This window comes from Panthera onca, chromosome A1 (assembly GCF_046562875.1).
Source record: "Panthera onca isolate mPanOnc1 chromosome A1, mPanOnc1 haplotype 2, whole genome shotgun sequence".
In the NCBI taxonomy this organism is placed as follows: Eukaryota; Metazoa; Chordata; class Mammalia; order Carnivora; family Felidae; genus Panthera; species Panthera onca.
Genome location: NC_138339.1, coordinates 181,003,401 through 181,016,838, shown reverse-complemented (window position 1 = coordinate 181,016,838; position 13,438 = coordinate 181,003,401).

The window sequence follows — 13,438 nt, the reverse complement described above, 5'->3', positions numbered from 1 at the left end:
CTGGTCCTCTCCTGTTCTCTCTCTCTCTCTCAAAATAAATAAAGAAGCTTTAAAAAAAATTTAAGAAGTGTGTGTGTTGGATCTCTTTTAGGGCTTAAGCTGCAATACAATACTCTACTTGTGTCTTATTAGCTAAACTTATTAATATGATGACTCCTCTTAAAACAAGTGGTTTAAAATATGTATTTATTCTGGCTCTTCAATTGTCATTGAAAATTGGAGTGGGGGGTGGTTATTGAGTGAATGAAAGACTAGTGCATAGTGTAAAACATCTAGCTCTATTTACCACAACCAACAAATAAAAGTCAATGTTGAAATAACTTCCCTACAGGTAACATGGCCATGCATTAAACCCTTATCTAAATATTAGCATCGATCCATATTTATTTTTTCCCATTACACCCAATTACCTTTTTATAATGAGCAATAAGGATATATGAACAAGCCATAGATTTTCATCAATTACACTGTCATACTTTGCCCATGGTGAAACATCTGACAATCCCAAGTAATGATTAAATTCTATAATTATATCATATTTCTCCTGCTTAATTTACTGCAAACATTAATATTTTTGTGTAATTAGGGGACACCTTTCCCTTTCCATTTCATATTTGAGAAACTGTAGCTAAAATAGTCTACCTTATTTACTCTGTGTGAAAAATGGAAGTTTCAAGTCCCTTTTTCATAATTACATATTCATTTTAAATTTCTTTAAATCATGAAATATAAAAAAGTAAATATTGTATTTCTTCTAAACCAAGGTTTTAAATGAGAAATTCAAAATCAACTTTATTAGAATTTAAATACCACATGACCTAAGACTCAGATTTTGTTAAGGCTGTTATTTACTTAAAGAAATTTGGTGCAAAGCCAAATTTCTTGATGGAATAGAGTAATGATTTAAGTCAGGGACATTTGCTCAAAAGAACATAACTCTGTGTACATTAGAATAACTGAAGTTGTGATTTAATATAAATCACATTTATATTATCACAAGAAATTTATCATTAACCCAAGAAGAAAGACTCTAATAAGCTTGGTCATACCTTGTATGGTTCTAAACTTAAGTAAATTCTAGAGACACCAGCAAATTCAAACACTTAATTTTATGCTTCATAATCCGCATAAGTTAGTTAAATTCTAAGTATCAGTTTCTTCTGCCCTCTCTTCCTAGAATCAGGTTTGGCCAGAGGGAGAAGATTTACAAAGCTGAGATGGGGCAGGTTCTTGGTAAACAGGTTAGTGAGGAGAGTGGCAGTAAATTTGGCCTTAAGACAATCTCTACAAGTTGTTTACATTTGCAGCACTATATTGCTATATTTTTTACCCTATCTAATTTGTACCAATGAAATAAGATGTTGTTAATGGGTAATGCATTCAAATAAATATTAAATCTATTTAGAACATAGAATATAAAGTACTTAGGAATATGACAACAAATCATTTTAATATGAATAAAATCTCTCCAGTTATAATAAGTATTATTAAACTTTTGAGTTCATACTCATGTGTGTGAGCCATGTGTATGTGTGTGTAGAATTGATTCTCATTATTCACGATAGTTATGTTCTATAAAATTTCTGCAAATACTGAATTAGTGAATACTCAGCCATTGCCTCTGGGTGAAATACAGTGTTAACTTCCTGGGTACCTCTGGTCATAATAACTTTGTCAACCAATCAATGAGTAAACTTGCTTTATATGAGTTTCTGTTTGGATGCACACACACACACACACACACACACACATTGGGTTCATTAACCTTGAACTCATAGCCAGCAGCACTAAAATCTTGCGTAAGTTAAGTTTATCTAACACACATTTCTCCATAATGCACGTCACAGCTTTCTTGAGCTTAGAGAAAGAAGCTAGAAAACACTTCAGCACTATGCGTGGGTGCCATTTTAAGCAGCAAAATCACTAACAAAAAATAAAAAAATGTGGAAAAAGTGGCATTAGATACACCATGAAAAGGACATTTGTGTAAAGTACGAAAGTTGAAACAAGAAGGCAGAGAATTACCTTGTTTCTCCTCTGAATATATACAAAATTTACACATGCGTTCACATGCATGTGTGCGCGCGCACACACACAGTAATTACTTTGTAAAATTAGAAATGTGTATGAAAGTAAATGTTTATGCCATCTTCACATGACGGACTAGTAATATTTTTCAGTAAACCAATTTATATGGACACAAGAAGTAATATGTCAGTTTATGGATAGTTTCACTCTTTAAAAATGCCTCATTGAATCAGTTAGTAAAATGTATTATTTTTCCTTGTGTGTCAGGATATTTGTTACAAACTAGATGAGTGTTTTTGCCAATTTACTCAAAATGTTGGATATTGTTTCACGTATTTGCAAAACACTTCATTTTTGAGGAACTAATAACAAAATGAGTAGTTAACTAACAAAAATTCCCCCCTAATTCAGCCTCAAATGTTGGGGCTGAAATTGAAAAGTGCAATACTTACTCTTTCACATGTGCTTTGTTTGCTATGACTGCTTTCATCAAGTTTAAGGTGAGCCAAGATCTGAATTTGAAATTATAGAGTCTCCAAACAGAAGATGAAAGAAAACAGAAGGAAAGAGCAGACAGAGAGAAGTCCAGAGTGCAAAGCAGGCATTATTCCGATTTCCTTTTTCTTTTCAGGTTTGTGATTGGTGTCTTCACAGAGGGTTTTCAGTCACATACTGAGAACTCTAATTAAGAGACTTATCTCCATTTGTGCTGGCTTGAGGGGGCACTTCAATCAAGTGAAACCTGTTGAAGTGCGAATAGGAAGAGCAGGGGAAGTCAGACTGTCATCAGAAGTAGGTTGGCTGTCGGCCAGGAGGCAACACAGGACAGACAGCTTCACTGGCAAAATGTCCTCAACCTGGTATGGAAACTTGAGGCAGAAATCAGCTTTTGCCAGCACACTGGAACTGGATCTGTTTATTAGAGGTAAGCGGACTTAACCAGAGCTCTCAGAGGCTGATATAAAAGTTCAAAGGTCAATTTATTATTTTGCAGTGAGGAGTACTACTTACTTCTGGTCTGATTAATATACTTTCTTGAGATGGACTTGGATTAGAAGTTGACATATTTTTCAAGATTTGCTTGGTAGTCGTGAAATCTGAATAAGGGGGGAGTTTTGATAAAAATAGCTTCTGATAGTCTGACACATGTATCTCCTCAGTAGAATATACCTGTCTCTAGGACCAAAGAGACCATACATCTCTTTATACTACATGAATAACGCTGGCATTATTTTCTTCTCTGACTCTTTTTTTTTTTTCTGTTTTTATCATTGATCACTCCTTTCAACTGACAGGTATCAGAGAGTATCTGCTGGTGATAGTGATTTTAAGATTGCACCAGCTTCCCAAGAACTTGGAGACACACAGGGCAATCCTGTAAAAAATTTTTTTTAAAAAAAACATTAAAAATTAGGCAAATCCGACACCACGGAAATTATTAGCAATCTGCAACAAAACCATGAGTTTATGTATTTTTGTATGCTAAGTAATTCAGGAAGGCTTAAATTCCAGTTATGATGTTCTGGCAGTAGTCTCATGGAAAGCCATTCTACTAAAATTTAATTAATTAATTTTTCCTTTTTTTCCTTTTACTTTGGTGGATTTTAAGTTCACAAAATTGGATTAATTCTACTTACATTCATCCTTATTTCATGCAAGCTCGTATCTATCTATCTATCTATCTATCTATCTATCTATTATCTATCTATCTATCTCTATTGTCTATAGTAAAAAAAAAAAAGGTCACATATATCTGAATATTGGAACAATGACAATAACAGGACTTAACCACTTTTGTGTTTTTTCCCCAACTCCTCCTTTTTTATTCCTCAAACATTGTTCTCTTTCTTCTGAATCCTGTGCCCATTATACCCTTGCTTTTATTTTTACATAATTTTATATAAGTTGATGATGCCTATATGTATGATGAGAAGACATGAGAGATAATTCAAACACAGCAGTAAGGAAGCACCTGAAGACTGACCAGTCCTCTAATAGTGAGAGAGAAAGTGAACGAGCAAACAACAGGGTGTTTTACCCACTTTAGCTTAGAAATGCTTCATGAATATCTTTGCTCTGATTTCAAGCTCATATCACAGTCTAATAAATTCTTAGTAGATTCCAAGTAAATTACTTAGAAATAAAAACGTTCTAAGAAATTTACAGAATGTTTTGTCTAACTGAGATGGCATGTCTCGTTATAAATCTGGCAGACACTGTGGTTATAATCGAGCATCCTTAGAAGGACAAGATACACAGTTTCATTCTTTGAACATTCATTCTGGAGATGTGATTGTTGTGTTGAAAGCTTGATATGAAATTAAAATATCGTTCAGAATATTTTGAGATAACAATTAATAATCAAAAATCATTTTCCAGACTTGAAAAGAAGTAAGAATTAACATTCAAAATCTTTAAAAACATGGGCTTTGGGCTTGTACTCAAATCCAAACTATGCTACTTCAAAGTTAGGTATGCTTTCTGATTCACATATCAAAATATTAAATATTTTTAAAAAATTTTTAAGTTTATTTGTTTATTTTTGAGAGATAGACAGAGACAGCAAGTGGGGGACGGGCAGAGAGAGAGGGAGAGAGAGAATCCCATGCAAGCTCCGCACTGTCCCCACAGAGCCCAATGTGGGGCTTGAACTCACAAACAATGAGATCATGACCTGAGCCAAAACCAAGACTCAGACACTTAATCCACTGAGCCACCCTGGCACCCCTCAAAATCTTAATTGTAATAGCCTCCCAAGTTCTCTTGAAATTAATGACTATGCCAGAAGTACCTACCACGGTTCCTGACACGTAACAAGTGCTCAATATATGATGAGTTTTCTCTTTCTTCTTCATTGCAAGGTAAGATCTTTCTGTGATTGCTCAACATACCAGCTCACATGTTATTTCTTTAAATCAAGTTCAATTGCATGCCAATAGAAAATAATTATGGTCAAACACTCATATAATACGTTCTTGAATATGGGGTGTATTGTGTTCAAGACAATGTAAAGGCCATCTTTTCTAAGTACACTTGTGGTCTTTAAGACCACATCACTGAGCCGATCACTTCTGACAGACTCCAGTTACTCAGACAACTTGCTTCGGTGGAGTACCAGCTCTGCACACAGACTACACCATGCAGTCTGCAAGACCAAATGTGTAACTCCTTAATAATATTACCCTGAAATTTCTCATCATCAGAACTAACCAGAAAGGCCATACACCACAGTCTGGAATCTGTTGTGACAAAATGAGTTAAAATTCCAGCATGTCATATTGATCTCCTAGGCTAAGCACCTAATCATTAGTATTAATCAGACTTGAAGAAATAATTAAGAATGTAGATTGATTCTTAGAAGGCAATTATTAAAAAGAAAAAAAAAGGATAAATCTGCTATGAATACAAAGTATAAAATATCAACAATAAAGGTAGTTGTGGAATGACTTGACCCTTGCGACTTCAACACAAGTTATGCCTATTTAATCTTTATTTAGGGACAAGTTTTCTGCGAACAATGCAATTTGTGTCACACAGTTATAGGGAATTTTGTGTCCAGGGAAACAGCCCCAAAACCTTTAGTTTAAGAACCATTAAAAATAAATGCTATTCTGTAATATTAAAGAATGAACAGCTAATGTAATGGTTGATCCAAATGTAGCATTTCTAAAGATAAGACAGAAAAACTACGAATGAATCACCTGTACGGCTTATAGAAAATTAAGATTTCAGGATGCCTGAGTGGTTTGGTTGGTTAAGCATTGGACTGTCGATTTCAGCCTAAGTTATGATCTCCTGGTTGTGAGATTGAGCCCCACTTTGGGCTCCGTGCTGGGTGTAGAGCCTGCTCAATAGTCTCTCTCTCTCTCTCTCTCTCTCTCTCTCTCTCTCTCTCTCTCCCCCCTTCCCCCCTCCCCTGCTCACTCTCTCTCTTAAAAGAAAGGAAGAAAGAAAGAAAGAAAGAAAGAAAGAAAGAAAGAAAGGAAGGAAGAAAGAAAGAAAGAAAGAAGAAAGAAAGAAGAAAAAAGATTTCTACTTTCTCACTAGATTCATTGATATGTAAACCTTAGGAATCTACACATGTCAAGATACACAAATGATTGCTATGCATACTTAAATTTCAGATCAGTGTCCAAGGGAATTTTTCTTGAGTAGGTGATCAAAGCAAGGAGAGAGCTTTTATGGTAGAGGCCGTAAGAAAAGGGCCCTTAGAGACGAGCACCTAGCACAGACAGTCAAATCAAGCTAAGGTGGATACTCCTGAAACTTATTCCTGGCAACTATCATTAAAAATATAAATTCTCACAAAGATAGATTAGGTTATTTTCTAAATTACTTTAAATTCATTTTTAGAACAAGAATGTTGAGAGAACAGTACCTGTCTATATAAGGTTGGGGCAAAACCTCTGAACATATATATTTTATGTCATTTTGCTTTTTGACTTATGTTAATATATTTTATATTAAACAAAGTAAAATATAATTTATCTCCAAGTAAATAAAAATCCTTATGATACACAACTAGACATATTCCATTATATTGTCTTTTTCTTTACTAGCATTTTACGTACAGTAAAGATTCTGTCAGTAACTAAAACAACATTTGGGCAAGCAATAAATTGATCCACATGAGTATTGATGGAATTATCACTCAATTTTCATATTGTTCTTACTTTCTTCTTCTTATTTTTTTTGGGGGGGGAATGGGTTTCTTGCTACTTTGAAGAAACCTTTAGATGGTGGCCCTTTGTTTCTGTCCACTCTTGTGAGTTTATATTTTATATCTTCAGTTTCCTTAGAGACATGAAAGTATTCAGACTACAGAGATTTTTTTTTATCTGGACCAATGTTGTGAATACAAGGTTTAGCTTGAACCTGATATTTTCAGGAACAGGAATATCTGTAACAGTGTCAGTTCCCACTGGAATGAACTAGATGGAGCCGTAATTTTCCGTTTAGATTCATTCCTTGAATTTAATATAGTCAGTCAGAATCCAAATCTAAATCTATCCCAATCAGGTTTATAGACAGCAGTCTGGCAACTGAAGAATTACAATTCAAAACCCCAGTTGGCCATGCCTGTAACATCTATTCTAAATAGAATGAAGACAGGGAACTTTAGAGTAAACGTGTTCAAAATATTTTCTTTATAGACATGAATGCCCAAAGTATTTTCTACATTAGGGATTTGCAAGCAATTTCAAAGGAAATATTTGTCAAATTTACTGAGGTTACATATCTTCTTCTTGAAAAGTAAAAACAAAAAAAAAAAAGAAACATTTTTAATTAATTTTCTATTTTGAAAAATCCCAATTTTCCTGGAGAACTTAGATTTTTAAAATATTATGTATCAATTGAAGTGAATATTTTATTTGTATGGTACCTATTTGGATTAATTCACTTTTCTGGAATTAATCAATGAGTCATGCTAGTGTACAGAATGGTTTTTAGAGGGAATTGGCTTTTGAGGAGGTTTATTTATCCCATCTGTAGCACTTACTACTATTGTGACTTTGAAAAAAAAGTAAATGAAGGAAAAAAAAAAAAGGTTAGAGAGGGAGGGAGCCAAAACATAAGAGACTCTTAAAAACTGGGAATAAACTGAGGGTTGATGGAGAGTGGGAGGCAGGGGAGGGTGGGTGATGGGCATTGAGGAAGGCACCTGTTAGGAGGAGCACTGGGTGTTGTATGGAAACCAATTTGATAATAAATTTTATATTAAAAAAATAGAAATGTGTTGGGTAGAGGCTTAGGTAGGTAATACAACAAATAATTGAGATACCTTTTATAAGAAACAAAGTTTCAATAACAAAGAATTAGTACAGGGCTCATCTGTAGTAAACAGTAAAGGAAAATAAATTAATAAAAATATTTTAATGGAAAATTTTTAAATCTTTGATTAATATTTGGAGTCAAATAATTTCTCATGTTTGTATTTTTCTATAAGCTTGATATGTTACTTGTACTTAAAGAAATAATACATTATACAATTTGCATTTGGGATGAAATGGCAAAGTTTTTAAATTTATATTTATATTATTATTATATTTATATTTTATTTTAAAAGTATCTATATATTTAAACCTTAACAATACACCACCTTATATTATGAGCACTGGGTGTTGTATGGAAACTAATTTGACAATAAATTTCATATTAAAAAAAAAAGAAAAAAGTAAATGAAGCTACCAGTGCTTCTGTTTCCCCATTTGTAAATTGCAAAATTTAATTCAAACTTTTTTTTCATCTATTTTTAAGTTTTATGATGCTCTGCATTTCTTAAGTCCTTTATGATACCTTAAATCATGTCATCTTCATGCTATCCCTATAAGATAGGGAGAAATTATCACTGTTTTCACTTACAAGTGATACAACTGAAGCATAGAGGCATTAAATAAATTTTCCTCACCCTATCAATGACATAATTTTTACTTTAGAGGCTTGTCATTTTGAATATAAAATATTTCCTTGAGCAGATAATTCCAAGCTATTATTTACAAATGTGTATATATATGTACATATATATTCATATTGAACTTATGAATATTTTCTGCCTCTAGAAATAATATCTGTGTGCCTGGATATTAGTTAAATGGATCTTACAGCTTTAAGCCTATGGCTTTAAATTGTGGCTTGTTGTACATTTGCAACTTATTTATTTCTTTTTATTTACTTTTGTATGCATGATGACTTCTGAATAAACATATCTATAAATTATTCATTGGATATCACATTCAAAATTTGTGGTTCAGGTCAGATTCCAAGATGTTCATGCTTAAAATTCAGACATTCCCGGTGGTAAAGGGGAGTTTAAAGGAGGAATTAACATTTAGATTACAAATGCATATAAAATTCTTTTTTTAAAATCATCATCCTTTGTAAATTTCAATCACACTATTGTACAAGATTTGTCAAATTAAAAAGATATTTTGCTCCCTCAGAGCTTACATAAGTGATATATCTGCTAAACATTCTTTGATAAAATCACAAACCAAGTTTATAAATAAGTTTTTTAAAAACCATTTTGATAAGCAAGACTTTCTGGATTAATTAATCGGATGCACCTGGAAATTTGGATTATGGACAGGAATTCAAGAACTTCTGTTCTGAAAAGTACCGGAGAAATGATAAACTAATCATATCATTCCAAATCTGACAAATTGTTCCTGGATCTGATTTAAAAGACTGGAAGAACAGATTTTATCTCCTGCAGATTTTCTTTTTGGGACAAGAATATTCCGAAGGTGCTCCCATATTGGAAGCTCTTTGCAGCTTCAGATTGCCTTCCACTGTGTTTCCTTCTCTCTCTGTGGTCATATTGTGAGAGATGGTTAAAATTCCTGTTTAATGCTTCTAGGGAGACAAATGAGCTGCTGTTTTCAGACAACCCTTTGGGAAAGTATGTGATTAAACTTCATCAGTAGAGGAAAATTCTGTAACTTCAGGGATTTCTCTTCATTATTCTTCTACCCCTAGGCCTTATTGGGAAGGTGGGGTTGGGGGTTACCCAGGGTGCTACTGAAGACTGTAACAGGAATAAAACTACTCCCTGATGCAATCTGGAGGAAAACTATTTAAAGCTACATGGAGGAATTTGGCTTCTGCCCAGGAGATAGATATTTCATAACAAAAAAGAGGTGGAGTAGGAGGTTATGGTATGGTGTAGTGACAGCAGCATTCTCCCAACGGTAGACAGAAGATGGCATGATGACCAAAATTCCAGGCTGACAATGACGTGGGTTGTGAAGTCCTTCAAACACCAGAACCCTTGTTGATAACAAGGAGGATTGCAAACCTTTATGTTGGAGTTGCTGAGTTCACTGGTTGGAGCCAAATTATATCAAATGAATATAGGAGATTGACATCAGAGATAAAAGTAAGTCATTACTGAGTGAGAAAAATGGTTGAATCATTAGAAACAAGGCTGAGCAATCTTTGCCTTTTGCTTAAGATGAAAAGTCAGTGTATATACAGTCGTTCTTTATAAGCCCTTTGATAAGGAATTGAATTTGTTCCATGATATCAGAAGTGCTTTTGAAGGAAAATTAGGAAGAAACAAGAGAGAAAGAGTGTCTGTCTTAGTCTTTTTTGATGTTATAACAAAAATACCGTATACTGGGTGGCGTATAAACAATAAATTACATTTCCCACAGCTCTCAGGCTGGGAAGTCCAGGTTCAAGACACTAATAGATCTGGCACTAAATCACTTTCTGGCTCATAGAAGGTGTCTTCTTGTGGGGATTCCTTTAATAAGGGCATTAATCCCATTCATGAAGGCTCACCCTCTACCAAATCACTTTCCAAAGTTCCCATCTCCAAATACTACCACACTGGGGAAAAAGTTTCAACATATAAATGAGTGGGGGGAGGTAAACATTTACTCTGTAGCAATCTATTAAAAAAAATAAACCTTGAAGTTGGATTTCACTATTTTTTAAGTTTATTTATTTATTTTGAGAGAAAGAAACAGAGAGGCAGAGAGTGAGAGAATCCCAAGCAGCCTCCATACTGTCAATGCACAGAACCTGATGTGGGGCTCGAGCTCAGGAACTGTGAGATCATTACCTGAGCTGAAATCAAGAGTGTGACACTTAACCAACTGAGCCAGCCAGGTACCCCTGGACTTCATTTCTTGAGGTTAAACTTTAAGAACTAACTAAAATTAGAGAGAGTGAGTTCTTTACAGTCTCACCAGAGGGATATTTTTGCCCAAGTATCAGACATTCTGTCAATAAACAGAATAATAGTTAATATAGAGTGGTCTCCCCTTACCCAAAACTCCCACTTCCAAGAATTTTAGTAGATGCCTGAAACTGTGAATAGTACTGAACCTTACATATACTAGGCTTTTTCTGTACATACCTACATATGATAAAGTTTAATTTATAAATTATGCATAGTAAGAGATGAAAAACAATAACTAATAATAAAATAGAACAATGATAACAATATACTGTAGTAAAAGTTATCAGAATGTGCTTTCACTCTATATCAAAAAATCTGACTGTGTTATACTTACCCTTCTTCTTGTCATAATGTGAGATAAGAGGCCTATGTGATGAGAGGAAGTGAGGTGAATGACACAGACACTGTGACATAGCTTTAAGCTACTACTGACTTTCTGATGATTGGTCCAAGGAGGATCATCTGCTCCTAGACCACCACTGACCTCAGGTAACAGAAAGTGATACAGCAATAAGGGAGGTGGGGGTGGGGAGGAACTACTATATATTGAATGTTTACTGTGTATCAGGCGATTTGATAAGCACTTCACCTAAATGATCTCATTTAATTCTAACAGCAAGCATGTTGCAGGTTTATCAGCTACTATTATTATTCCCAAATAAGGTGAGGAGCCTGCATTTAGAAAAAAGCTAAAGACTAATACAGCTATATCCTAGCAGATAGCAACTACGAATACCGGCTTCAAATCCCATTCAATTAATTTTTAGTAATAGGATTTGGTGTCCTATCTGCATGCTGTCTCTTCCATATACAAAAGTATTTCTACTTAAAAACGTAAATTTTTAGATACTGTGTGGCTATATCTAAAATAATTGGTACTTTAAATAGCATATTACTTATCTATTGGAAATTATTCTATTCAGCCAAAAATTATTTTTAAAGAACTAAAATTATCAGGTTTCAAGTGGAGATATTTTCTAATAAGGCAGTTTATGGGCAAACCATTACAAACTACAAAATTAAATTTAAAAAATTATGGTGCCAGGGTGCCAGGGTGGCTCAGTTGATTAAACCTTCCATTCTTGATTTGGGCTCAGGTCATGATGTCAGAGTTTATGGGTTCCAGACCCAAATGGAGTCTGATTGGGATTCTCTCTCTTCTTCTCTCTGCCCCTCCCCTGCTCATGCTCTGTCTCTCAAAATACATAACAATAAACCTTTAAAAAATTACGGTTCCAACAAAAGGGAAGACACTTTAAGTAATTCATTTTCATATGAAAATTATCAAACAGGTGATTTCATTAATCTACCTCACTTTGCAAATAAGAAATCTGAGGTAGATGAGGCTACTTGACTTGTACTGGTTAACTCAGTACTGATTAACTCAAGCTTTTAGGAAGAGTGCATAAAATGTTTTCAAACTGATTCCTGTTGTACATGGATTAAAGGACTGTTTTCAGTCTTTAGCTAAAACAAATATACAAATCATAACCTGTATCAACATATGCCTAGTCGTATTATTGTAGATATATATCAGGAATATTCTTCTAGAAGTTGTTTTTCTGGATTTAATTAATTAATTAATTAATTTGCATATTTACTTATTTAATTTTATTTTATTGTTCATGTTTCAAGTTTTGTTTTGAATACTAGTTAGTTAACATATAGTGTAATATTAGTTTCAGTAGTACAATTGAGTGATTCATCACTTACATGTATAACAACCAGTGCTCATCCCAACATGTGCCTTCCTTAATGCCTGTCACCCATTTAGCCCATCTCCCCCCATGCGTCTCCTCTTCAGCAACCCTCAGTTTTTTCTCTATAGTTAAGAGTCTGTTTTATGGTTTGCCTATATATATATATATATATATATATATATATATATATATACACCATATTTTCTTTTTGCATTCATCAGTCAATGGACATTTTGGCTCCTTCCATGTAGATTTTGGATACTAATCCTTTATCAGATACATCATTTGCAAATATCTTCTAAAAGTATCTTTTGGTTTCGTTGATTATTTCCTTTGCTATGCAGAAGCTTTTCATTTTGATGAGGTCCCAATAGTTCATTTTTTCTTTTGTTTCCCTTGCTTCCAGAGATATGTCTAATAAGAAGTTGCTAAGTCTGAGGTCATAGAGATTGCTCCCGTGTTCTCTAGGAATTTGATAGTTTCCTGACTCACATTTAGGTCTTTCATCCATTTTGGATTTCTTTTTGTGTATCGTGTAGGAAAGTGGTCCAGTTTCATTCTTTCGCATGTTGCTGTCCAATTTTCCCAACACTATTTGTTGAAGAGACTCTTTTTTCTATTGGATATTCATTCCTGCTTTGTCGAAGACTAGTTGGCCATATAGTTGTGGTCCATTTCTGGGTTTTCTGTACTGTTCCATTGATCTATGTGTCTGTTTTTGTGCCAGTACCATACTGTCATGATGATTACAGCTTTGTAATATAGCTTGAAGTCCAGGATTGTGATGCCTCCAGCTTTGCTTTTCTTTTTCAAGATTGTTTTGGCTTCTCGGGGTCTTTTGTGGTTCCATACAAAAGCTCTGTGAAAAGTGCTGGTAGTATTCCAATAGGGATTGCATTAAATTTGTAGATTTCTTTGGGTAGTATTGACATTTTAACAATATTTGTTCTTCTAATCCATGACCATGGGATATTTTTCCACTTCTTTGTGTCATCTTCAATTTTTTTCATAACTGTGCTACAGT